Genomic DNA, 24,641 nt, shown 5'->3' with positions numbered 1-24,641 from the left:
GCTTTTCCTCTGGGCTGGAAAGTTGTTTCGAATATTATGTGTCACTATTATTTCTTTGTGTTGTACTTTTTATGTTAATCAGTTTTTGTTTTTATCTCTCAGCCCTATCTTTTGTCTAATTATCTTCTATGTCTGTTACAGTGGTGTTGAACTTTTTCTGGTTTCACGTGGGAACAGTGAAACCATGAGTCTTTCCCTGCAACTTTTATAGCTTTTGGGGTAGTAAGCAATACTTCATGTGGTCCAGTCCATTTTATGTCTGTAGCCAATTTTCTATTGAAATTTTTTAAGTATACTATGTCTCCTGGTTTGATGTTGTGCAAATTGTAATCCAGGGATACTGTTTGTTGTATCAAGTCCATTTCATGCAATTCTGCTGTTCTTGTCTGTAAAGCTTGTATATATTTTGTTAATTGACAATCTCCACCTATCATGGCAATGTAAGCTGGCTTACAAGTCCTTCCTTGCCAAATTGCATGTCCCGCCCTCTGGCCATGATGTTAAATTTGGATTGTTTCTTGTTTTATCAATGAATTGTTTTTTTTTCCCTTTTTGAAAATAATTCTGAGAGAAGAATTTCAGTGTCCTGGAAATCTGGATCATAAAGCCTAATTGCTCTTTTAAATTCTTTTAAACATCTCATTGGTTCTGAAAACCAGGAAGGCATCCGTCTTTTCAGACTTTCAAGGTCAGCTGTTGTAAATGGTTTATGTGTTTTAATATGAATTATGCTGCTATCTGGTTGTAGGGCTTGCTTGATCTTTTAGTGGCAATATTGGTATTCCACCTTCAGCCCCATCTGTATTTTCTTGCTGAACTACATTGTTATTTTTAGGTATGTCTTGTTGTGTGTTAATACCTTTGCCACATTGTTTCTCTTCAGTCAATTGCTTCATCATTTCCTTTATTTGCATTATCTCCTCCTTTATGGCTAAAATCATCACAGCCATTTCATTTCTTTTGCTTTTTTCCCAAAAATTAGATGCACACCTTTTTTTAGGGCATAGTATAATTTGGTTACAAAGAATAATGCTCCAGCATATGTGGGAATGAATGAAATCAAGTGATACATACTTATATTCAGCCATTGCAAAGTTTCATAGATGCTAAGCAGAAAATAAATATAATCCGGAATCATGACAAAAAATAAGTCGTAAAACATATACAAGAAATATGCAATCCAGGCTAGATTACCCATGGCAAGTAATAGTTTCTTTGCCATCTTGTATCTTGAAAAGCCTTTTGTAACAGAAAAAATGTTTTTAAGTCTGGCCCTTTAAGAGTTGCCTCCTCCCTTCAGGAGGAGTGGTTACTTTTGGGCATGGTATCACTAGGCTGATTAGTTGCACTCAGCACTGCTCTCAAAATGGTTACTTTTCACAGTCACACAGGCTTTTGAAATGTATGCAGGCCCAACTTCTCTGAAACCTCCAATTGCCTTCTTTTTCCCAAATTCTTAACAAAATAGGTTGGAAAACCTAGCTGGCTCTGCCAAAAACTGTAATATTTATTGGGAAAGGAAATAGGAAGATTGGAAAACAGGGGATAAATGGGGAATAATGGGAGGTTTGTATAAGGGTAAGGAGTAGTTAAAGGGAGAGAGGGAATATTGCTTGGTGAGGCAAGGGAGGGAGATGCCCCCTGCTGAGAGGAAGCCGCAGGGGTCCGATAAGGACTCTTGGTCCTGGAATGATTGAGCTGAAGTTCAGCTCCCTCTATGACCAGAAAAGATAGTCCACTTATCTGACTGTGAATTCAAATAACATAAAGTTTAATAACTAGTTGGGATTGGAGTTTTTCTCAGCTTCAGACCTGAGGCCAGGCCCCAGAGGCTGGCAGAGAGTTTGTCCCACTCCCATCTGCTCTTGTTGTTCTAATTCATAATCTTAGCAGTAGACAGAAAGCAAACAAGAACAATTCTATCCTTCAGAAGCCTGTGTCTTTGGGCTGAACCAAGAAGAGCATGCCACTCCAGACTGGGCTGACCAAGCTCCTCTCTCCTCCAACACCAGGATGCCAGTCCCCAGCCGGCAGGAAGGAAGAGCTAGTCACAAGACCCAACTGCCACACCCGGCAGGAAGGAAATGCTAGTCAAAAGACCCAACTGCCACTCCCAGTTGGCCCCTTCCCCCACAAACTGTCAGTCTTATTTCCTTTCCACACACACACAGCATTTACTTACATCAACTAGAGAAGAAAATTTGAGATGGAAATCGAGGAATAGCCTAGGACAGATGAAGGGTTTGGGCAATAATTTTCTGTTAGAAATGGAAATCAATTTAGGGGATAAGGTTCAAAAAGAGTGAATCCACCAAAATACATTTGATTCAGGGTTAAACTTGATAGTATAATAAGTTTAAAGGGAGCTACCCTGAAATATCTATCAGCCTTTAATTAATAACTTTTCACTACAGTTCACATTTTATTGTAGATTGGCACAGTCCCAAAACTTGATTAATAGAATGACCAAGAACTACCATGAGCAGAATCAATTATAGCCTCCTAGCATGAAACCATGAAGCCTGGACACTTAATAAACATTGCTGGCTAGAGATGGGATGAAACTGTGACTGTTTAACATAGCTATTTATTAAATGAGGATAAGGAAAAGTGAAAAATGAGGTTTATGATCGGTGTTCATCCATTCTTCTTCTGCTCAGTCTAAATTGAAAACTTCTGAATAATGTCTTTGGGTAATCAAATGCTGAATGCAGGGCTTGATTATTCAAACAGTTTAGGGCTTTGTCAATTCTCTTCAAGAACACTCTACTATGAACTTAAAATTCCATCCAATTCGCAGTGTACATTAAGTATAAATAGCACATGTTTAGAACAGTAAAAATATGATGTTACTATTTGTTGTTAAATTTATTAGTCATTGCCACTAAAATTTCTTCCATAGACCCATGGTGATTGTGGTATCTATGGAAGTACAATGACATTGAAGAAAGTGATTTTATAATTTATATTTATAATTTTATAATATAGAATTAGAAGTTACAATAAGAGAAACTTGGTAAGAAGATTAATCTAAATTATAGTGGCAGGTTAATAAAATGGAACAACTACTAGATTTATAAGGTTCTGACATAGTTTATTGAAAGGAACACTGGGCTTAGAATCAGAGAATTTAAGTTTGAATGATGATTCTGGAATCGATTGTGACCTTGAGCAAGTAAGTCATTTCAGCTCTTTGAATCTGTTTTTGAATCTAAAAAATGAAGGCAGGAATAGATGAACAGAAAGGAAATATTAATATGGATCCTACTACATGCCAGGCACAACATAAATATTATCTAATTTGATCCTCACAACTCTGTGAGATAAGTAGTTATTCCCATTTTACATCTGAGGAAACTGAAATTAAGTAATTTTTTCATAGATACATACTTAATGTTTAAAGCTGCATTTGAATGCAGGTCTTATTTAAGCTACTTCCTGATGCTCTATTCATTGTGCCACCTAGCTGCTAATTAAGATATGATTTCTAAGTTCTTGTCTAGATTTAGATCTCATTTGCTAAAGTTAGAAAATATCCCCCCCCAAAAAAAATCTCTGAAACACAATTCTTTCAGAATAGATTTTTCAAGGCTTACTTATGTTATTTATAGACTATTTTATGGTGTAGTAGGAAGAGTACTACATTTTGCAGATGAGGAAACTGGACCTTTGGATTTGTGGCTTACAAAGATCACATAAATAGTAAATGGCAGAATTTTTACTTGAAGTCAGGACCTCTGAATCCAAATCCAGTGCTGCAAATCTCTAATTTTATACAATCTTTCCAATTAAAAAAAATGAATCAAACACATCATAAAAATCAGTGACAATCACTAGACAGACAGACCTAGCCTTCTGTTTTATCCTCAACATTTTAGAAGAATTTGAGAAAGTCTTCTTATATATGGGGCCCTCTATAGAATGGACACTCTGTGATGGCATGGGTCATGGACAGAGAAAGTTGCACAAGTATGAATAGATCACGTTACAATAGGAAATAAGACTTAGAACATAAGAGTGATTGACAAGGCATGGGATTAGAATTTTCCCTGGAGCTGGTGGAACAGAATCCCAGAGAAACAGTTAAGTAACTGACACAATCTCTCTGGACCTGGATGAAGGAGGAGGCAGATGTATTTTTTTGGAGCAGCTTGAGAAACCATCATTAAAATTACAAGCCTGGGAATGTCTTTGGCTGTGGAAAAGAAGGCAGTCTTCATTCTTCTGCTGGACAGATAGAAGAAGCTGACCAACCATAGAACAAACCACCTTTGGATATTTCTCTTGGAATTTTGGACCTTGCCCACCAAAAGACCCTTGTAAGATTACTAATCCCTAAAGACTTTGCTTTTAATTGACTTAGAAATAAGATAGATTTAGTCAGATAGCTTATAATTTAGAGGGTAAAATAATTAAGATCTCCCCCTTTCACCTCCTTCCTTTTTTTTAACCTTCCCTTTCCTTGTTTAATAAAATCAAAATATTTATATGTTCCCTCTATGTTTCTTCCTTAAAACCCCTTCAATCCTATTATAATATTTCAGTCATGATATACATTACTCAAGGGAATTAAATTATAAGCTCCTCTAGGGCATGGACTGACTTGCCTCTTTTACAAAATCTCTAGCACTTTGCACAATGTTTGGCACATAGTAGGTGCTTAGAAAATGTTATTGAATAAAATACTCATGCTTACCATAAATATACTGGGGTACTGGAGTCGAGGGTTTTATCCATTCAGTTACTTAATTCAACAAATATTTGTTAAGCACAACAAGCTAAATATCACATTTTTTTTTACCTGAAGAAACATGCAATCTAATCAAAAATTGGATGTGTATAGAAACAAATATAATGTAATTCGGGGTGTATGGGGTGCTCAGGGAGGAGTAATATCTTTGGTATGGAGGGCTTGTCGTGCCCTCCTAGGGCAGCTCTCCAGCCTCTGACCCTCAACTGACACCCAGCTCTCACTTGTGGCTCCTAGTAGCTGCTAGCATGTGGCAGCGGCCACATCCCGGGCAACGACTTCAACAGGCCGGCTAAACCTTGTGAGGGTAGCCATTGGGTCGTTGTGGACCCCTGGTGAACTAGGGCTTTGCTCACCCAGCATGTGAAGACTGCTTCGGCGGAACAGACGAAAGAAACCAATAAGAAGGTTCAATGGCTGAGATGGCAATGCAGCAAGGCACTGTGGAGTGCTTAGGGCGTGTTGGAGCACAAAAGACAACACAGCCATCCAATGCAGCTGAGGAAGTCTCCAGGTGTAATGACTTTTCGTGCCACTGGACCCAGGCTTCCAATGCCGAGAGAGTGGGACTGTCTCTGTGCATCGACTTTTTCACTTAAATCTTCATGCACAAGTGTCTTTGTGCACAAAAACACACAAAGACAACAGTCATCCTTGGTTACCAAGAGACTACTACTACTACTATATAATGTAATTCAAGATTTGATAAGTATAGAAATACTATAAGAAATTTGAGGGAGGAGAGATTATTTTTATTGGGGGAAATAAAAGAAAGTTTATAGTTACCACTACCCCATATGCTCTAAATTTATGACTTTTTGTCAATGTTGATAATCATTTGTATTTCTGTAGTTCACAGCAAAAAAAGGTAAAACATAAAACCATAAAAGGTCAAGCAACAGAGTAAAAACAAAAATAGACATAGTCAGAAATGTGGCTTCAAATAATTTATTTGCAACTGTTATCCCCAGATAGGAGAAATTGTGGTGTAGTGATACAGTACTAGTCTAAAAATTCTTGGAAGTTCCTACTTTTGAATCTTGGCTCTTCCACTTACTACTTATGAGACCATGCATGAGATATTTAACCTTTCTTAGTTCACCTTCTCATCTATAAAGTAGGAGAAGATAGACTAATTGACTAGATTTGAATCTATGTCACTGAACTTGCACAAGCTTAACTATATTCATATTCAAAATATAGTTGACACTTGTCTTGTACTAACCTTTTAGGGATATTATGAATAAAGCATTCTATAAACTGTATATAAGGGTTAATTATTCCTGATCTGCGATAGCTCTGGCTAAAAGCTAAGGTTATTGGGTTCTAATGTAAAGATCCCTGATTGGAATGAGGATGGCTGGGTTGTTCATAAACTACATATATGACCATGAGCAGATTAATTTATCTTTCTTGGCTTAAGTTTATCTATAAAATTAATGAGTGGGACTAAAAGAACTCTAAGTTCCTTCCATATTAAAAAAACAAAACAAAACAAAACAAAACAAAAAAAAGAACACTATTCTTTTAGAGGCTAAACTGATGGAGAAAGAAGACACTGAAATTAGTAACTAAAATGGATTTTGGTTAATTTTTTCTTCTACCTTTTAATAATTGTAACCTCTCTCTTCTTAAAAAAAAGCCACTAGCCTATATCAGTGATGGCAACATCTTATGCACAGGTGCCAAAGATGGCATACACATCACTCTCAGTGGGCACACTGCCACCCTCCCCCTCACCGAGTTCATTACTAGAAAGACAGAAGAATTCCAGCAGAGCTATTTCCCTCCCCTTCTTCACACTCACACTTGATGATGTTTTTTTCACATCCCCCACCCCTCTGCCCAGCAGCCCAATGGTAAACCACAAGGAGTAAGGGGGGTGGCTCACAGATGGAGGGGAGCAGAGTGCTCAGACAACTCCCCTCCCCCTCTCTACAACCAATGAGGCCATTCCCCTCCATCCAGCAGCCCAATGGGAGTGCTTCCTCCCACCCCTGGGGGTGGGGAGGGGCAGGTCACAACTGACACTAGGATGTGGACAGGGCCCAGCACTACGTCTAGAAAAGATAAACCATCACTGGCCTATATAATCAAACAGCTGCTTACTGAATGTTATCCAGTGACCTGAGTTAAGAAAATCCTCAGTGGAATTTAACTGGAGTACCTTGGTAAATGTGATGATTTGGTTCCAAATGCTTTTTTGATTAAGCTATAGTATTATTCTCATCTGTCTCCTTTTCTCTTTGTTAGATGCCTTGGAGTAAGTTTGATTAGTGAGGGGAGTTTCAGTAATTTGCTATATAGTGATATTAGCAGCTTTCCCTTTACTGTGGTATTCCTGCCCCAAAAATAATATAAAAGATTTTAAAGCTGTAATCCTTTCAGGGTAAAAGGTATTAGCCTAGTTTCTTTCTTTTTTTTTTTATTGTTTCAGTAGCCCTGGAGGACAGAAGTAGGAGCAGTAGGAAGAAATTACAGAAGAACACAGGGTAAAAATGAGTAAGAACTATCAAACAACTGATCTGACCAAAAGTGTTATATGGTCCCTTGAGAAGTCATGAGTTCTACACCACTGGAAATTTCTAAGCAGAGGATGAAAGATTACTAATTAAGTATATTATAGAAGGGTTTCCTGCCTAAATATGAAGAGAACAATATGGCCTCTGAGTTCCCTCCCAGTGCTAAGATTCTATAATTGATGATCCCATAGTTACAATAAATATGTAGAAGTTTTCTGTCAGTCTTTTGAAGAATTTGAATCATGTCCAAGGTCTTTTATCAGAGATTTAAATTTGCTGTGATCATCCCATATTCTGAAATCTACCTCTTCACTAAAGGGAGATTTCACATTGGTTATTGTAACATAACATTATATGTACTGTGTCATTTCTATTCTATGGTACATAATCCCCGTGGAAAAGAGAAATCTTGGAATACATACAATCAAATGGGGATCAAATGAAAAAAAAATATTTGCAAAGTGCTTGGTAAATTTTAAAATGTTATATAAATGTTAGTTATCAGCTCATGTAAGGACACTTCTTTTAAGGACCTGGAAATGAGGAGACAGTAAGTACTTTCTTGTGGAATAGGAATCTGTATCATTAAAATGCAGAAGTGATACACTGCTACTCTCTTCAATCTGTGTTGATTAACTCAATTGATGCTAATGAGGCCAAGGTCACAGTTTCAATCCATGTATAGATAAGGTAGCTTGCAGAAATAAAATGCTCTGTTTCAGGAACACCTGTTAAATGTCTAACCCTGACAAGCCATCTGGCAAATACATGGTGTTGATTTCAAAAGAAAGCAGGTGAAAGAATGTGGACTGATCAGCAAAACCCACCTGCCCAACTAGATAAAACATCTAAAAGCACACTTCACTGACTGTATAGATCATTAGTCTCACTTTTACTTGTATAACAGGTCATAGAATTTTCAGATAAGTAACAGACTTTAGAGATAAGATCATCTCTTCTAATTGTCTCATTTGAAAGATGTAGGAACAGAAGGCCTTTGAGACAATATGTTCCTCTTCTTAACTCTTAACTAGAAGGAACTTGCAGATCATATTACACTTGACCCACCTGAACACATCTTGAGTAACCTGATCATTAAATTAAATCAGAAAATACTACAATGAAGGGCTTGATTGTTGTGTTGATCATTTAGATTAAAGAAAGTTATGGATTATTAACAATGCAGGGCACATTTAAAATTTGTATTTTTTTTCAGAAAGCAAGTTGTTGAATGTTTACCAGCATACTTCTGCACAGATCATCAGTTTTAACATTAATGAAGTAGAAGCCAAAGAGGTTAAAAGCTAATGATTCTTTCTCATCTTATACTACTTTTATCTCTAACTCCTGGTGGCACATCTTTAGAAAGGTCTAAAGACCTATTAGTAAGAGCAGCATTGTTTCATTTCTTTGCTAATAGTGAGAGCCTTCATCAGGAGGATTCCAGTGACTATAGAGAGAAGAAAGCATAAACACAAGATATTATAAAGGCTAAAACAACAAGATTTGGAAAAGAGTGGATGCAACATGTTGCCCCCCCAAAATCCAACTTCAATTCCTGCTCCTGTGAATATATTAGGAACATTATTAGGGCCATCTTAGGGAATGACCCCTAGGGATTCTTTCTAATACTTGAGACCTTTTATAATTAATCTGGGTTAAATATTGGAGACTTCCACTCTGGTTTCTCGGCTTTGTGCCTTTGTGATAGGGATTAATTTCCTACACCTCAAAAGTATGGTTTTAAACTTTTAAACATTAGTCTTTTGGGATGTAACCATCCCCAAAAGGCAAATTGAATGAGTCAGACAAGTAAAATCACTTGCCATGCTTGCTTCTAACCTCAAACATATTTGGGGGATATATTTCAGCCTCCTAGAATTTCCAAATCGGCTTCTACTTTGGCTACCACAAATGTTTCCAAAGCTTCAGCAATCCCTATTTCTGACAGAAAGGACAAATGTTAAGTTATTGGAAAACTGGCTTGGGTCCTGGTGGCATTTCAGTTCCGATAACACTCAAATGTTAATGGGAATCACATTAAAAAAGTCAACTTCAGGATGTTTCCAGCTTAAGTTTGCAGATCCAAATGGGTTAGATATTTCAGATAACCTGGAGATGAGTATGCACACATTAGAGGCATTTTCTGAACTGGCCAAAGATGGAAGTCTAATAACTCATAATTGGGAATGTTTTGAATTTGCACTTTAAAATGCTATTGTGTTTAGTAAAGCAAGCAGAGTAATATAATTTTAAAGCATTGTTCATACAAGAATGGATCACATCTGATTTTGATAGTATTACAAATACAATTCAGCTCATTAAGTTTGTGTGGATATAATTTTGCTCCCCAGGGACTCTCTCTCCCAGCATCCCATTTATGTATCTACCTTACATACTAACATAGGGAAGATAAAGTTGGGAGTATAGCTCTGCTTTCTCTCTCTTTTCCAGGGAACGTGGCTGTTGAGGTTGTGTGAGTGGCAGGCAGGAGAATTTTACTCATGTGTTATTTACTTAGGCTTTTACTTTTATTTTTTTTATTTCTTCTACTTCAAGTAATTACTAATAAATTTTATAAAATATATACTTGGACTTATTGGATATTAATTTAAATCTTACAAGTTACAGCCTACTGCATCCTGCAGGTTATGGAAAGGGTTTCATGAGAATGGGGCCAGGTGTAAAAGAAAACACATTCTGTTTAGAGCCAAGAATTGAAAACAAATCATATGCTTTCATCTCTACTGAACTATTCTCAAGCACTGAAGCTCTTTGGAGGTCTTTTTATTTTAAGTAAGCAAGTTCTATGAGTCAAACACTGCAACCACAAAGGAAACACATGTGCCAGTATGTGCAATTACTGTCTCTTCTGTATGAATCTAGACTGCCAAAAGAAATAGTCAATAAAATCATGGGTATGTGAACTTTTTGGTACTATTAATATGATTCCTACTCATCATTTCTTTCTCAGTATTATGTAGTCAATATTGAAAAAGTACTACCAAAAAAGAACACTATGATCTGAATGCTAGCCCAGTTTATTCACTAGCTGTGGGAACTTTTATAGTTCTTTGAGTATTAGTTCTCTCATTTGTAAAATTTGGATTCTAATATTTGACTTACCTGTTTCAAGCTATTAATATGAGGGCCAAATGAGAAATGACATATAAAATGCTTTGTAACTTTAAAAACCTATCCAAGTGAAACATGTTTTAGAATTATTATTGATTTAAAATTAAACAACCTCCTCACACACACACACACACACACACACACACACAAAGAAAGAGATACAAGTCCAAACTATTTCTATTTTTGGGAAATTATACATAGTTTCATTGACTTAAAATTTCAAGGAATTACAAAGGTTATTCAATTCAATATTTTAAATCAGAAACTGATTTAAAAATTAGAGGGGTTAACTGACTTGTCCAATGTCAAAGAATAGTCTGGGTGGGATTAACCAACATAAATCAACTATCACAATGAGGAAACAAAATTATCTGGAAACTGCTTAAAAACAAATATTGCAATATGGTACAGTGAAAAGACTCATGAATTTGGAGCTGTTATAAAATCTGTGGTCGAATTCTGGCTCTGCTTTTTAATATTCATATACTGGTATTGAGGGCAATGAGGAGGCACAGTAGATAGAACACTGGGCCTGGATTCAAGACTATATCTTCCTGACCTCAAATCTGTGTCACTTACTAGCTGTGTAATCCTAAGTAAATCACTTAAACCTGTTTGCCTTGGTCTCCTCATCTATAAAATGATCTTGAGAAATAAATGACAAACCATTACAGTGTCTTTGCCAACAAAACCCAAATAGGGTCAACTGAATGACAACAATTGGTATTGAACTAGATGCTGCTCACAATGCTAACTAAAAATCTAAAATGCCTCTTATGAGACAATACATATATTCTTGTGTATTGGGGAGGTATGGAACACAAGGAGAGTTTCAATAAAGAATATGAAATATTTTTAAATCCTTACCTTCTATATTAGAATTAATACTGTATATTGGTTGCAAGACTGAAGAGTTGTAGGGCTAGGCAATAGGAGTTAAGTGACTTGCACTGAGTCACACAGCTAGGTAGTGTCTGAGGTCAAATTTGAATGTTGGACCTCTCATCTCTAGGTCTGGCTCTGAATCCACTGCGTCACCTAGCTGCCCCCTATGAACACATTTTTAAATGTTACAAAGGAGATAGTGAATGGAAGACTATGATTTGTGCAGATTTTGTTGTGGACCAAAACAAAAATTGGTTATTCTTCTCAGGTACAAGTTTAAAATCCAATAATTACTTTTGGATTATAAAATCCAATTGGAAATAAGTTTATTCTATTTTAGACTAAAAGTCATTCTCCAATAGTTTTCTGGTTCTAAGATGTGAATAAATAGTTCTCAAAAAAAGTTTAACAAGCATATGAAAGATTGCTCCAAATCCTTAATAATGAAATAAATGCAAAACAAAACAACTCTGAGGTTTTATTTCACAAGCTGCAAATTGCCAATGATGAAAAACAGATGGAAATAGTCAATGTCAAAGAGAGGCAACTGATGCATTGCTGGTAGGAGTAGAATCAGTATAACTGTTTTGGAGAGCAACTTGGATTAGGTAAATAAAGTGATTAAATGTTCATCTCTTTCATCTAGAGATTCTATTACTAGGTTTATACCTTGAGGGAATAGAATATACCTCAAGGCATATAATATAACAAAGAAATAGAATTTTATAAGAAGAAAGCCTGCATATCTACCAAAATATTTATAACAGCAATAATAGAATATCACTATGCTGTTAGAAAGAAGGAAATTGATTAATTCAGAATATTTAAAGACTTACATTAGCTAAAGCAGAATAAAGCAAAGCCAAGAAAACACAACAATGAAAACAGAAAGAACAAACATAAAGAGCATCAAATTTTAAAAATCCTAAAGAACATGAGACAGAAAGGAAAAAAAATGAGTGAAAGAGGAGCAAGAGGAAGACAGAAAAAAAGGAGAAAGAAAGAGGAGGAGAAAGAGAAAGGGGAAATAGAAACAGAGAGGGAGAGGGAGAGGATGAATGAAGAGAGATAGAAACCTAAATGAACTCCTTTGCAATTCACATTCCTCTATACTGGTTATTTCACTCTGAGACACACATCCCTTCTTGGCTTTCTTCCTCTATTGTCTTTCTCTATTAAATTGTAAGTTGCTTGAGGTTAGGGGCAATCTTTATTTCTTACATTTGTATCCCTAGGATTGAGCATAATTCCTAGTATATATTAGACAATAAATATTTATTGATTGACTGGCCCCATAAATTTATAGAGACAAAGGGTCCACAAGTATTATACAATGCATCTATTTTCAGACTTTTCCATATATTAACAATTTATCTTAATTTTTTCTCTTATTTTTTAACTTTTTTCTTATTTTTATAAAATACTATTTGCTATATTGAATAATTTCTAGGAGAGGGTACAAGGAGAAATTGTGGTAATTTTTAGAAAAGCAAAAACAATCAATAAAATCTTCATTAAAAACAATTTACTACTTAAATAACTTTTAAAGGCATGTTTTAAAAGAATGTATTCCAAATGTACATGTCGGAAAACATTTTTAAAGTCTCTTCATTATAATCACCAGGCCAAGAAAACCTGGAGAGTGACCTAGAAGCAGTTAAGAGTGCAGTAGCCACAACTGCAACAATTAATGCAGTGTTTCCTAAGATAGAGAAAGCTCAGAATTAGTCTTCAAACACCATTTTCCTTTCAATGCTAAGCATTCTAAAAAGGGTAGAGTAGATAATAAAGAAACTCTATATCCAGCCACAATAACTGAGGGAATGTGAACATGTTCCTGCCCTTCTCAATAAAGTTCTACACATCTTCCTAAGAAAAACATAAGTAATAGAAGAGAAATAAAAATTTTGTGGAATATTTGGTGAGAGAAATAACTGAACCAAATCACCATATGAACATAAAAGTCAAACTCAAAGGAAGTAATGGATTAAAAAGTCAAAATTGAAAACTTCTATAAAAATTTCTTTGACATTCTTTTTTTTTCTCCCATTATTGGCATTGAATCTACCTCATATGAATGTTAACAGTGCAGCCCTTTCCATGTTTACATGAAAAATTAGAAACTGAATCAAAATAAACAGACATGGGAAGAGCCACTAGAAAGGATCTAGAATAAATATTTATGGGATGTTCAAAAAGGACTAAGACTTCTTGTGTAAGGGCTTGTCAAGCTTTTTTCAGGGTTATTCATGTTTATTTCATCCAATTGTTACCTGTAGCTCCAAGAAGCTATAACCAGACAGGCTAAATCATGTTAAAGATAACTAACAGGCTTCAAAATCATCAGTGACTAAAGGAGATATCTATCCCACATGTGAAGATTTCTCCCGGTGAGATGGGTGGATCACCTAAAGCAGTGATGGAGAACCTTTTAGAGACTAGGTGCCCAAACTGCAACCTTTATGCCACATGTGAGCCTACTGTCTTACCCCACACAGGGGAGGGAGGAAATGCTCCCATTGGGTTGTTGGGAAGAGGGGTGGATGATATGAGAAATATCCTCAGGTGCATGTGAATATGGGGAAGGGAGCAGCCCCCTCTGGCACGTGTGCAATAAGTTTGACAAAATGGAAGGTGTCACTAAATGACAGATCTTGGATATTCTTGCCACTAAAGTTTAATGGCTAGAAAAAACAGTGAGCCTCACCATTTTGTGCAACTCTGCCTTACTTAAATCCAACTTATATAAAAGTCAAAACATCATCTCTGGTTACCGGATACTCTTAAAGAAGAAATGATAAACAACAACAATGTGAAAAATTAGAAATTACATTAACATAAACAGTCATGGGAAAAGCCATTAAAAGGGATCCAAAATATATAGAGATTTGTGTGAGAATACACAATTTTGAAATCAATTGATTGAAAAGTATGTCAAAAACAACATTGCACTGGGTTTGGTCTTTGATAATACTATATTTTTTAAAAAGTTTATTTAGTAGAACAAAACATTACTATTAGGGCTCTATTCTAATAATGTATCTTCTCATGCATATATCAAACTATCCAAATTACTTTAATCTAATAACAATGTAGATAACATTATTTGATGCCCCTCTGGATATTAATAAAGATAACATAAAAAGGTGAGATCTATGATCAAAAAATGTTGTTTGTTTTTTTAAGAGTCCCTATAGATGGTAAATTTTGCCAGATGTTCCTGTTTATAAGTGGATTAGGCATAGATGTCAGAGCCTTTTAAATAAGATTCATGATTTATCTCTCTCTCTCCCTGACACACAAATACACACACACATATACAAAGTTTGACTGAACTATTCATTTATGAATGAATAATGACTATTGGGCAATACTATGAAACTATATGAAACTGAATACCCAGCACAAAGAATGCAAATCTATCCTTATGCATTTCATAAATATCAAGGGAGTATTTGGGGGCCAAATGTAAAAAAAAAGTCAATCTACATACAAAACTGAGAACCTCTGCTATGTCCAGGTTTTTATAAATATTTAAAATGTAACATGGTAGTTCCAATACTGTCTTATTTTGGTGTCACCTTCTGAAATCCCTTTTCCTCTTTTCTCTTTATTTAAAAATTACTCATTCATATCCTTTTTTTTTTTCATTTTTTAAGCATCACTATTTCCTTCTCTCCCTCATATTCTCTCTCAACTTCCTTTCTTACAAATAAGTGTAGTAAATGCCCTCTCCCCAAATATAAGTGTATATATGTGTGTGTATATACAAATGTTATATATATATACATATATATATATATGTATATACATACCTCTACATATACATAATAAACATGTGGAGGGTCTATGTATATGTGTATAAATAGAAATATAGATAGATACATACATACACACATACATACACACATATGGGAGGAGAGAGAGAAAAGAGAGAGATTAGCAATGACCAAAATGTATATCTCATTTTCTCTTCTCATCTTATCTTTCTGTCAAGAGGTTACACATATGAATCATTGAACTTTCTTGCATATTGTTCATTTTACTGAATATAGTTCTTGATTATTTCACAGGGATTTTTTTCTTTTTTCCCCCTTCCACTGTTGTAGAAATTGCCTAAATTATTTTTCTGTCTCTGCTCAATCATTTTTCAATAGTTCATATAAAGTCTGATTTCTTTGAATACATCTTTTTAATTATTCCTTATGGTACAAGAAAAATTTCTTTGTATTCCTATATTCATATATACATATATCTTCTTTTGATTTCTTTGGGGCATAAAACTTTTAGTGGTACAGCTAGATCAAAATATATGCATTTTTTTTGACATTTGGAATCTAGTTCCACATTATTTTCAGGATAGATACACCACTTTGAAATTCCACTAATTATGCATCAAGGTATTTTTTCTCCAATAATTCTTCTAGCTAAAATTTTCCCCCATCCCTTTCCCAATCATGGTCAATGTGATGGCAATGAAGAACTTAAGAGTTATTTTAATGTATATTTCTCTTACTGGTAGTAATTTATAATTTGTTATGTTTGTTTATAGTATTTTTTTCTTTGAGGGTAGTCTATTTAAAATTCTTTGGCTGGGGAATGGGTCTTGTTCTTATATATTGGTATCAATTCCCTATCGATGTTGGATAACAGAACTTTATCAGATTAATATGCTGTGAAGGTTTTTTTTTCCCCAAACTTATTTGTTGGTTTTGCCTATGCAAACATTTTTATGTAATCAATGTTGCTAATTTTATTTCCTATAATTCTCTTTTATCTTATTTGTTAAGAATTATTCTGTATTCATATATATACAAGTTTATTGCTATAATTCACTTAAGTTAAGACCTTTTATATCTAATTCATCTTTTTCTGAGATTTTGAGATCGTTTTGACATAGTTTATAAAATGCTTATTTGAGCCTTCTGACAGATGTCATTTTAGCCTTCTTAGCAATTTCTTTTAAATAAGGTGTCCTTGATCTGGGAGTTGGACTCCTTGGGTACACTGTACATTTTTCTTCTATGTACACTTATGTCTGGGTCTTATGTATCATATCTGTTCCTCTGATTAACTTTTTATTTGATTTTTTTAACAAGTACCAAATACATTTTATGACTATTTTGCAATATAGTTTGAGATCTGACATTATTAGAACCCTCTCCTTCCCTCTTTTTCCCCATTATTTCCCTTGAGATTCTTAGACATTTTATCCCTCAAATGAGTTTTGTTATTTTTTTCTAGTTGCATAAAATAATCATTTATTCATTTGATTGCCATTTCATGGAATCTGCAATTAATTCAGGTAGTATTGTCATGATACAATGTGCACTGAATATATCTTCAAGTATTTGTTTGCCTTTATTTCTATGAGGACAATTTTATAGTTGTAGTCATATAATTCCTGTACATGTCTTAGGACCTAGTCTCCCCCAAATTTTATAGATTCTGAAGTTGCTATGAACAGAATGTTTTTACTATGTCTTAATTATATTTTTGTATCAATAAATGGAAATGCTTATGATTCAAGAGCTTATTTGTATATTTTGTTACTTAAGTTAGTCATTGTTTCGATGAATTTTGACTGTTGAATTATTTTTGTAAACAAACATGTCATCACAAAATGAGATTTTTTTCCTTCTTTTCCTAAGCTGATTTTCTAGTTATTTTCTTGCCCTATTGCTGTAGCTAGAATTTTTAGAATTATATTAAATAATATAAATACCAAAAAAATATTTTTTCCCTTAGCCATGATTTTACTGGAAAACTGTCTAGCATTTACCTTAGAGATAATACTAGGTTTTGGTTCAGTTAGATATTCATTATCATTTTAAATAATGTTTTTTTTGTATTTTTCCATAAATGTATTTTTCCATAAATGACAGTTACATAGTTACATAAATGACAGTTTTCATAGTTTATCTCTCAATCTATCAATGAAATATTTTTTATTGTTTTGTTCTTAATATGACCAATGATGTTTATAATTTTCTTAATAGTGGCCCAACCACAGGACTTTTGTATAAGAATATTTTAATATAATAACAAAAACTCTTTAAAAATATTTTACTTAATGTCCTGAATTTTTTTTAAACCCTTACCTTCCGTCTTGGAGTCAATATTATGTATTGGCTCCAAAGTAGAAGAGTGGTAAGGACTAGGCAATGGGGGTTAAGTGACTTGCCTAGGGTCACACAGCTGAGAAGTGTCTGAGGCCAGATTTGAACCTATGACCTCCTATCTCTAGGCCTCTCAATCCACTGAGGCACCCAGCTGCCTCCTTAATGTCCTGAATTTATGTGGTGTTGATCTATGGTTTCCATTGTCCTCATTTCTCCCAGGTTTAGATATTTATCTCTCTATCAGAAAGATAGTCTGGTAGCATCTTTTTACACATTTAAATATTTTATGTAATTTTAAATTTAACTAACCTTGGAATATTTGACTTTCTTTCTATTTTCTCTTTCTTTTATTTTTCCTAACTCTTGGAGTTACCCTTAGTAGGATGATTATCAGAATAAATATTGCACATAATTACTAACCAAGATCTTCTCTCACCTACCTGAAGAGGAGTAGACAAAAGTGGAAGGAAGGGATTAGTAGAGCTGACACAGCTGAACACCACACTTATTTCCAATTTGATATGCCTCTGTATGACTCATTGGATAGAGGAATTTTGAAATCATGAGTAAAATAGAGAGATGAATTCAGATTCTACTGTATGATCCCAGAACACTCAGAATCATTTAAATTATCATCTTTAAAATGGACATAATATCTATTACTACATAAAATTCTAGGCAGCTATATGGCATAATGCATATAGCATTGAACTTGGAGTCAGGAAGTCTCAAGTTTATATCGTGCCTCTGCTCTTGTTAGTTGTGTAACCCAGGGAAAATCACTTAATGCTACTTTCCTCAATTGTAAAACAGATATAATAAAGCACCTCTATTCCAGGTTTTTGTGAGGATCAAATGAGGTAATATTTGTAAAAATGCTTACCATTTTGTCTGGCATGTAGCAAGCATTTACTAGATGTGCAACTTGGGGAAAGTCATTTCACCCTGTTTTCCTCATTTTCTTCATCTCTAAAATGAACTGTAGAAGGAAACAACAAAACATTTTTGTATATTTGACCTCTAAAATTCTTCTACACTCTAAATTCTGTGACTTTTATATAAGTATATGTTATTGGTCAAAAAGGGAGGTGAAGGTATCTGTGGAAGGGATTTATGTACATCTTCATGCTAGACCAGTCATGATGTCAAGAAAAACTTCTTTGTGCTCCTCTCCTACCTAATTTTGTTAGTTGTGAGGATTCCTGGTGTCATTGTAAAGTACAGGTTCTCAATTAAGTTCATTTTAGCCATATAACTCATAGCAGGAAAAGCAGTGATTAGTCTCATGTCTTGATATTAAATTGCATTTGATTTTGTATAGCAAAGGCTGTATAATTATAGACCTTCAAGTAGTCTTTTAATAAAGATATCTTTTCCAGGTAGCCTAAAGCCAGGAAAGAAACAGGGCTGGTTATTCTTTAAGTGAGCCAGTAAGTTCTATCTAATTTTTTGGGGGGGAAAAAACCTTAATCATTTACTGTTTCACTCAAGCTTATCTAATGTTAAGTTTATGCCATATCTAGTCAACATTAATGTTAAATTATAAAATAATAGACTTTCAGGTGTTAAAAATTGGACACAGAGTAGATTTTTAATTAACAACTTGATCATTCATGTTTGGATATTATGTTTTTTCTTTGCACAAAACTCAACTGAACACTGTTTCCATCATTTAGCTAAAATGTCAGCATTTTTAACATTTTTAGTTTCTATTTCATAATATTCTATAATATTAGAGTTGACAAATATACATAAATACAAACGTCTTCTGACTTCCTTATGGGACTTTTTGTAAGGAAAACTAGGCCCTGAAGTCATGAAGGCTAAATCCCTGGAAGATAAATTCTACTCACTGTGAATGTTGATAAAGATTTTTAAACTGACCCCTCCTTTCCCTTTCTCCATCTTACCTTGATTTTCTTAACTCTAAAATTTCTCTAATTTCATTATGCAAAAGGAAAAAAAAGAATGAAAACCTTACAATGAAGAATCAAAGTAGAATGTGACTTTAGGCAGTTGGGTATTGGAATTTAAATAGAAAGCTGAATAAATACATTATGTTTATCTTGAAATGACTGACTGGATCATGAAAGGTACCCTAAAAGAAATTTGTCTACATGATTACTTATAATTATTATTAGAAATTTGAAATGGGAATTCTTTGTTCTCTTTGTCTATTCCGAGGTTACACTTGTGAAAGGGAATCCTTTATTCGCTTTGTCTATTTTCAATTAACAATTGGTTAACAATAACTTGAGTACCCCTATTTAGGACCTCACTAATTTGTAAAGACAGGATTTACTCTCTTTTGTCTGCTTTTGAATTGAATCAACAAAAGATTAAACACCCTACTTAGTACTGGTAAGAAGCTAGCAAAGTACTTAGAGAATTCACATCTCAATCAGTCAGGAATCTGTGAAACTTTTTGATGAGTATTCACCTCTCCAGAAGATGAGATGTGGTTCCCACAAACATTGCTCCAGGGGCAGTGCTGGGCAATTTGGAAGCTGTGATTTCCCCTTGTGAAGAGGAGAAGGGACAAGAAGCCACTATAAAAGACCCTGAATTTCTGGGGCTGGGGACGTCAATTTCAAGAAGGAAGTCAGCTTGGAGAAGAAGGTTAGCTCAAGGAAGAAAGTCAGCCTCAGGAGTCACCTTCAGCTCTAGTCATCATCTTGACCTGCCTCTTGGAGGAAAGAGTGAATAGCTGACTTTCCCTTCCTGTCTTTGGAGAGAGTTTAATTCTGGCTGAAGGTCAACAAGCCCTGGTTGTTGCTCCAGTCTAGCACTGGAGCAATATTTAGATAGATAGGCTAAATGTCTTCTCTACATTTCTGTATTTCTCTACTTTCACTCTTCCACCTCTTTTGTATATAAAAGCTATTAAAAGTAATTTCAATTTTGAGCAATAATATTTAAATTGGTGACTACCATATTATTTATAATATTCATATATTTTAGTCAAACCATTAAAATTTACTTCTTACAATGTGCAGAGGCAAGAAATGGGATGTGGAACTTAAAGAAGATCTCTGTATGGTTGGATTTTAGCATGTATTAAGAATGTTCCAAAATAAGATTGAAGCTACTCAGGACCTTGAATAATGGGATAAGGTGTCTATATCCTTAATAAAGAATAACTAAATGTTGAGAAGGAAAACAAGATGGTCAAAGCCATGTCTCTAAGTTTATTCTGGAAATTGTGAAAAGAATTAAAGAAGAAACAGTTTGAAGACAGAGGAAATAGTATGAAATACTAAAATAACTCAGATGAGAGGCACTGAAAACATTGACCAAAATAGGAATTATAGTATTAGTAAAGAGAAGAGGAGAGATAAAGAGATATTGTGAAAGAAGTTGTTAAGATTTCTGCTTCCAAGATGGCAGAGTGAGGAGGACCCAGGCTCCCATCTAAACTATTTTAAAACAGAAGATCTTATTGAATCTTGGGACAGCAAAGCCATTTTCAACCCAGAAAAGCTTGTAGAATCAATAAGAAAAGGTCTGTTTCCCTGAGGAGCAAAGGGAAGGTGAGGGGAACACAGGCTGGACTGGACAAACAGTCTACACTCCAGCATAGGAAGGGTGAAATATCACTCCCACAGCAGAAAGGTCTCAACCCAAAAAAGGGCAACAATAGATCCTGGGCCCAGTAAAGATCAGTAGCAATGCCCTACCCCCATTAAAGGTAAGCAACCATGTCTCAACCAGACCAAAGCTTCCAGTGAGGTCCTGTCCCCACAGCAGCAAGGCCTTAACCAGGCACAAGCCTTTGGTAAGGCCCTGTTTACACAGCAGCAAAACTTTAATCCAACAAAAATAGAGGTACAGAAGTTTATTGAAGAAAATAATTCCAAAAAATCTGAATTGGACAAGTAGAAGCTAATAACTCCATGAGACATCAAGAAACAATCAAACAAAATCAGAAGAATGAAAAAGCAAAATAAGAAAATGTGAAATTATTCATTGTAAAAGAAATGACCTGGAAAATAGATCCAGGAGAGATAATTTAAGAATTATTGAACTACCTGAAAGTAATGACTAAAAAAAAATCCTAGTCACCAAATTTCAAGAAATTATGAAAGAAAACCACTTTAATATCCTAGATTCAGATGAAAAAAATAGAAATCGATGGAATACACTGAACAAATTGAGAAAGAGATCCCAATATGAAAAATTCCAGGAATATTATAGCTAAATTACAAATCCCCCAGGTTAAGGAAAAAATACTTCCAATAGCCAGAAAGAAAAATTCAAATATTGTGGAGCTACAGTCAAGAATTACACAGAATTACCAACTTTTGCACAAAATGATTTCGAAAGTTAGAGATGATATTCTGGATGGTAAAGGAGATTGGATAACAATGATGAATTACCACCCAGAAAAGGAAGTCGAAGGAAAAAAATGTATACTTAATCAAATTTAGAACTTTTGCATATTCCTAATTAAAAGACAAGGATTGCATAGAAAAGTTGACATTCAAACAGAAGACTCAAAAAAGGATAAGAAGATAGAACAGGAAAGAAAAATTGTAAATTATTTAATAATGCTGAGTTATTTATATTCTTTAGGGAAGACAATACTTAAAACTTTTTATTTAATACCTAGTTTTAATTAAATTATATTTTATATTTCCCCAAATAAATGTAAAAACAATTTCCAACATTGAAAATAATATATTGAGTATTGAATTCTCTCCCTCCTTTACAAAATTAAAAATAAAAAAAACAACACAAGAAACGTTAAAAAGTAGAATAAAGGTTTAGAACAGACATGTACTGTAGACCTCTGGAGAAAATCGAATGGGGAATAAAAAAATGAATATAGCCTTTTCTCATCAGGGTATGGCATATACAGAAAAACTGATTATGTATAAGGAGATAAAAATCTCCTAAATAAATGTGGAAAATCAGAAATATTAAAAGCATACTTTTAAGATCATAATGCAAGGACAATTATATTCAATGAAGGACTATGGGGAAATGGATTAAAAATTAATTGGAAACTAAACAATCTAATTCTAAAGGATAAGTGGGCCCATAAACAAATAGAAACTAATAGTAATTTCATTGAAGAAAAGACAATATTGATGCAAAATACCAAAATTTACTGTATACATCCAAAGCAGTACCAAAAGATGCTTCATGCACAACAGTCCATGAACTCATCTCCCACCAGAGAGCAAGTACCCCCTGCCCCACCATTGGCAGCATTGTGGCGCTCTCCAGACCATGTTTGCTTAGATGGAGAGCACACAACAATCTCAGTCCCAGCCGGGAGGGGAAGGAAAACGGCTCAGAAAGGGAACCCAACAGAACTTGGGCTTGAATGGTTCTGCTCACATGCAGCTGCCTCACCTCCTTTCTGCCGCAGGGGATCCTCCCCATTGAAGTCAGATCTTGCGGGCCTGAAAGGGTGTCTCCAAAAACAAGCATCGCCAAGGCAGGAGGAGGTACCGCAGGGGCCTCCTTCCCTGGCTCATCCCAAGGCATCTCATTGGACTCAAAGTCATGGAAATAGCGTGTATTTCTCACGCAGGATGGACTTTCCGCCCAGAGGAAGCAGAAAAGCCAACGGAAGTCTCTGCAGTCACGTGGTCCCAGCTAGTAAAGTCATCCTGGCCTCACAGGATCTCTGTAGAATTCCCGCGGGCAACAGAGGCTTCTCATCCAGAAGGCAAAGTTTGTCAGTGCACCAATGGAGGAGGCCCCCGGGGTGAAGGGGCCCTGACTCCAGAATCAGCTTCTGCAGAAACGACATTTTTTTTTTAAACCAAGAGGTGAGAGGGTCCTTGCTCCCTCCTTCCCCATCTCCTCTGTCATATATTCTAACAGAAAGAAATAATATCACTTGGGTAGGCTAGATGATGGATGAATACCTCAGCTGTCTTTTTACAACAAGGTTCTGTATATGTTGTTTTCTACCTTACAAGTTCTCTGAATGTTTATATTCCAATAAATTACCTCTTCTCATGAAAAAAAAAAATTATACCTCTTGAGAGTTAACATGAATAAATTAGAGAAAGAATGGATCAATTAATTGAGGATGCAACTAAAAAAAGCCTAGGGAAAAATAAATTTAAAATCCCCAATTAAATACTAAATTGGAAATCTTGAAAATCAAAGTGTAGATTAATAAAATTAAAAGTAGGAAAACTATATAAGTAGTAAGAATAACTAAAATATGGCTTTAAGGGGGAGGGGGAACATTTGCATAATTTGATTGAGAAAAAGAAAATCTAATGACCAATATAAAAAATGAAAAGAGTAAATTAATCACTAAAAATAAAAGGAAATTAATTCAATTATTGGGAGTAATTTTGCCCAAATATCTATCAATAAATTTGATAATCTAAGTGAAATGAATAAATAATTTCAAAACTATAACCTGCCCAGATTAACAGAGGAGAAAATAGAATACTTAAATGACCCTATCTTAGAAAGAGATTGAACAAGCCATCAAGGAACTTCCCAGAATTAGATGAATTCAAAAGTTACTTCTACTCAACATTTAAAGAATAATTAATCCCAATAATATATAACCTATTTGTAAAATATTGCAAAGAAGGAGTTCTACCAAATTATTTTAGTGACATAATTATGGTTCTGACTCCTCAACTAGGAAAAACAAAAACAAAGAAAACTAGAGATAAATTTCCATAATGAATATTAATGCAAAAATTACTAAAATATTAGCAAATGAAATAGCAGTATGTCATAAGGATCATTCATTATGACCTGGTGGGATTTATACCAGAAATGGGGGATTTCTTTCCTTCCTTCCTTCCTTCGTTCCTTCCTTCCTTCCTTCCTTCCTTCCTTCCTTCCTTCCTTCCTTCCTTCCTTCCTTCCTTCCTTCCTTCCCTCCTTCCTTTCTTCCTTCCTTCCTTCCTTCCTTCCTTCCTTCCTTACTGTGTTTCTTTCTCTTACTTTTTTTTTGGTTTTAGAACTATTTCACAAAATAATTAATATGGAAAAATGTTTTATATGATTGTACATGTAAAATATCTATCAGATGGTTTATTGTTTTGGGGGAAAGTGGGAGGGAGTGAGGGAGAGAGGATGGGAAGGAAGGAGAGACTTTAGAACTCAAAATTTTTAAAAAAAGGTGTTTAAATTGCATTTTTGTGTAACTGGGCAAATAACAAAATATGTTAAAAAAAAGGAGTTGGTAGCCAATTCCAATTAGATATATACAAAATGTACATAAAGGAAAACTATATTATA

At 34.6% G+C, this 24,641-nt stretch overlaps 2 long non-coding RNA genes across 2 annotated transcripts; one reads left to right on the top strand and one right to left on the bottom strand.

Moving 5' to 3' along the window:
• Positions 1-3,026: 3,026 nt before the first annotated feature.
• On the bottom strand, positions 3,027-23,483 carry LOC103098593 (uncharacterized). Its single transcript, XR_001626744.2, has 3 exons — positions 22,773-23,483; positions 18,298-18,393; positions 3,027-3,211 (listed from the first exon to the last, which is right to left on the bottom strand). It is a non-coding gene; the product is annotated as an uncharacterized LOC103098593 (long non-coding RNA).
• On the top strand, positions 3,961-7,493 carry LOC103098427 (uncharacterized). The gene is made up of 2 exons (XR_457286.3): positions 3,961-4,319; positions 7,188-7,493. It is a non-coding gene; the product is annotated as an uncharacterized LOC103098427 (long non-coding RNA).
• Positions 23,484-24,641: the final 1,158 nt, after the last annotated feature.

This window comes from Monodelphis domestica, chromosome 1 (assembly GCF_027887165.1).
Source record: "Monodelphis domestica isolate mMonDom1 chromosome 1, mMonDom1.pri, whole genome shotgun sequence".
Taxonomy (NCBI): Eukaryota; Metazoa; Chordata; class Mammalia; order Didelphimorphia; family Didelphidae; genus Monodelphis; species Monodelphis domestica.
Note: the sequence above shows the minus strand (reverse complement) of the source record. Positions and strands in the feature narration are given on the sequence as shown.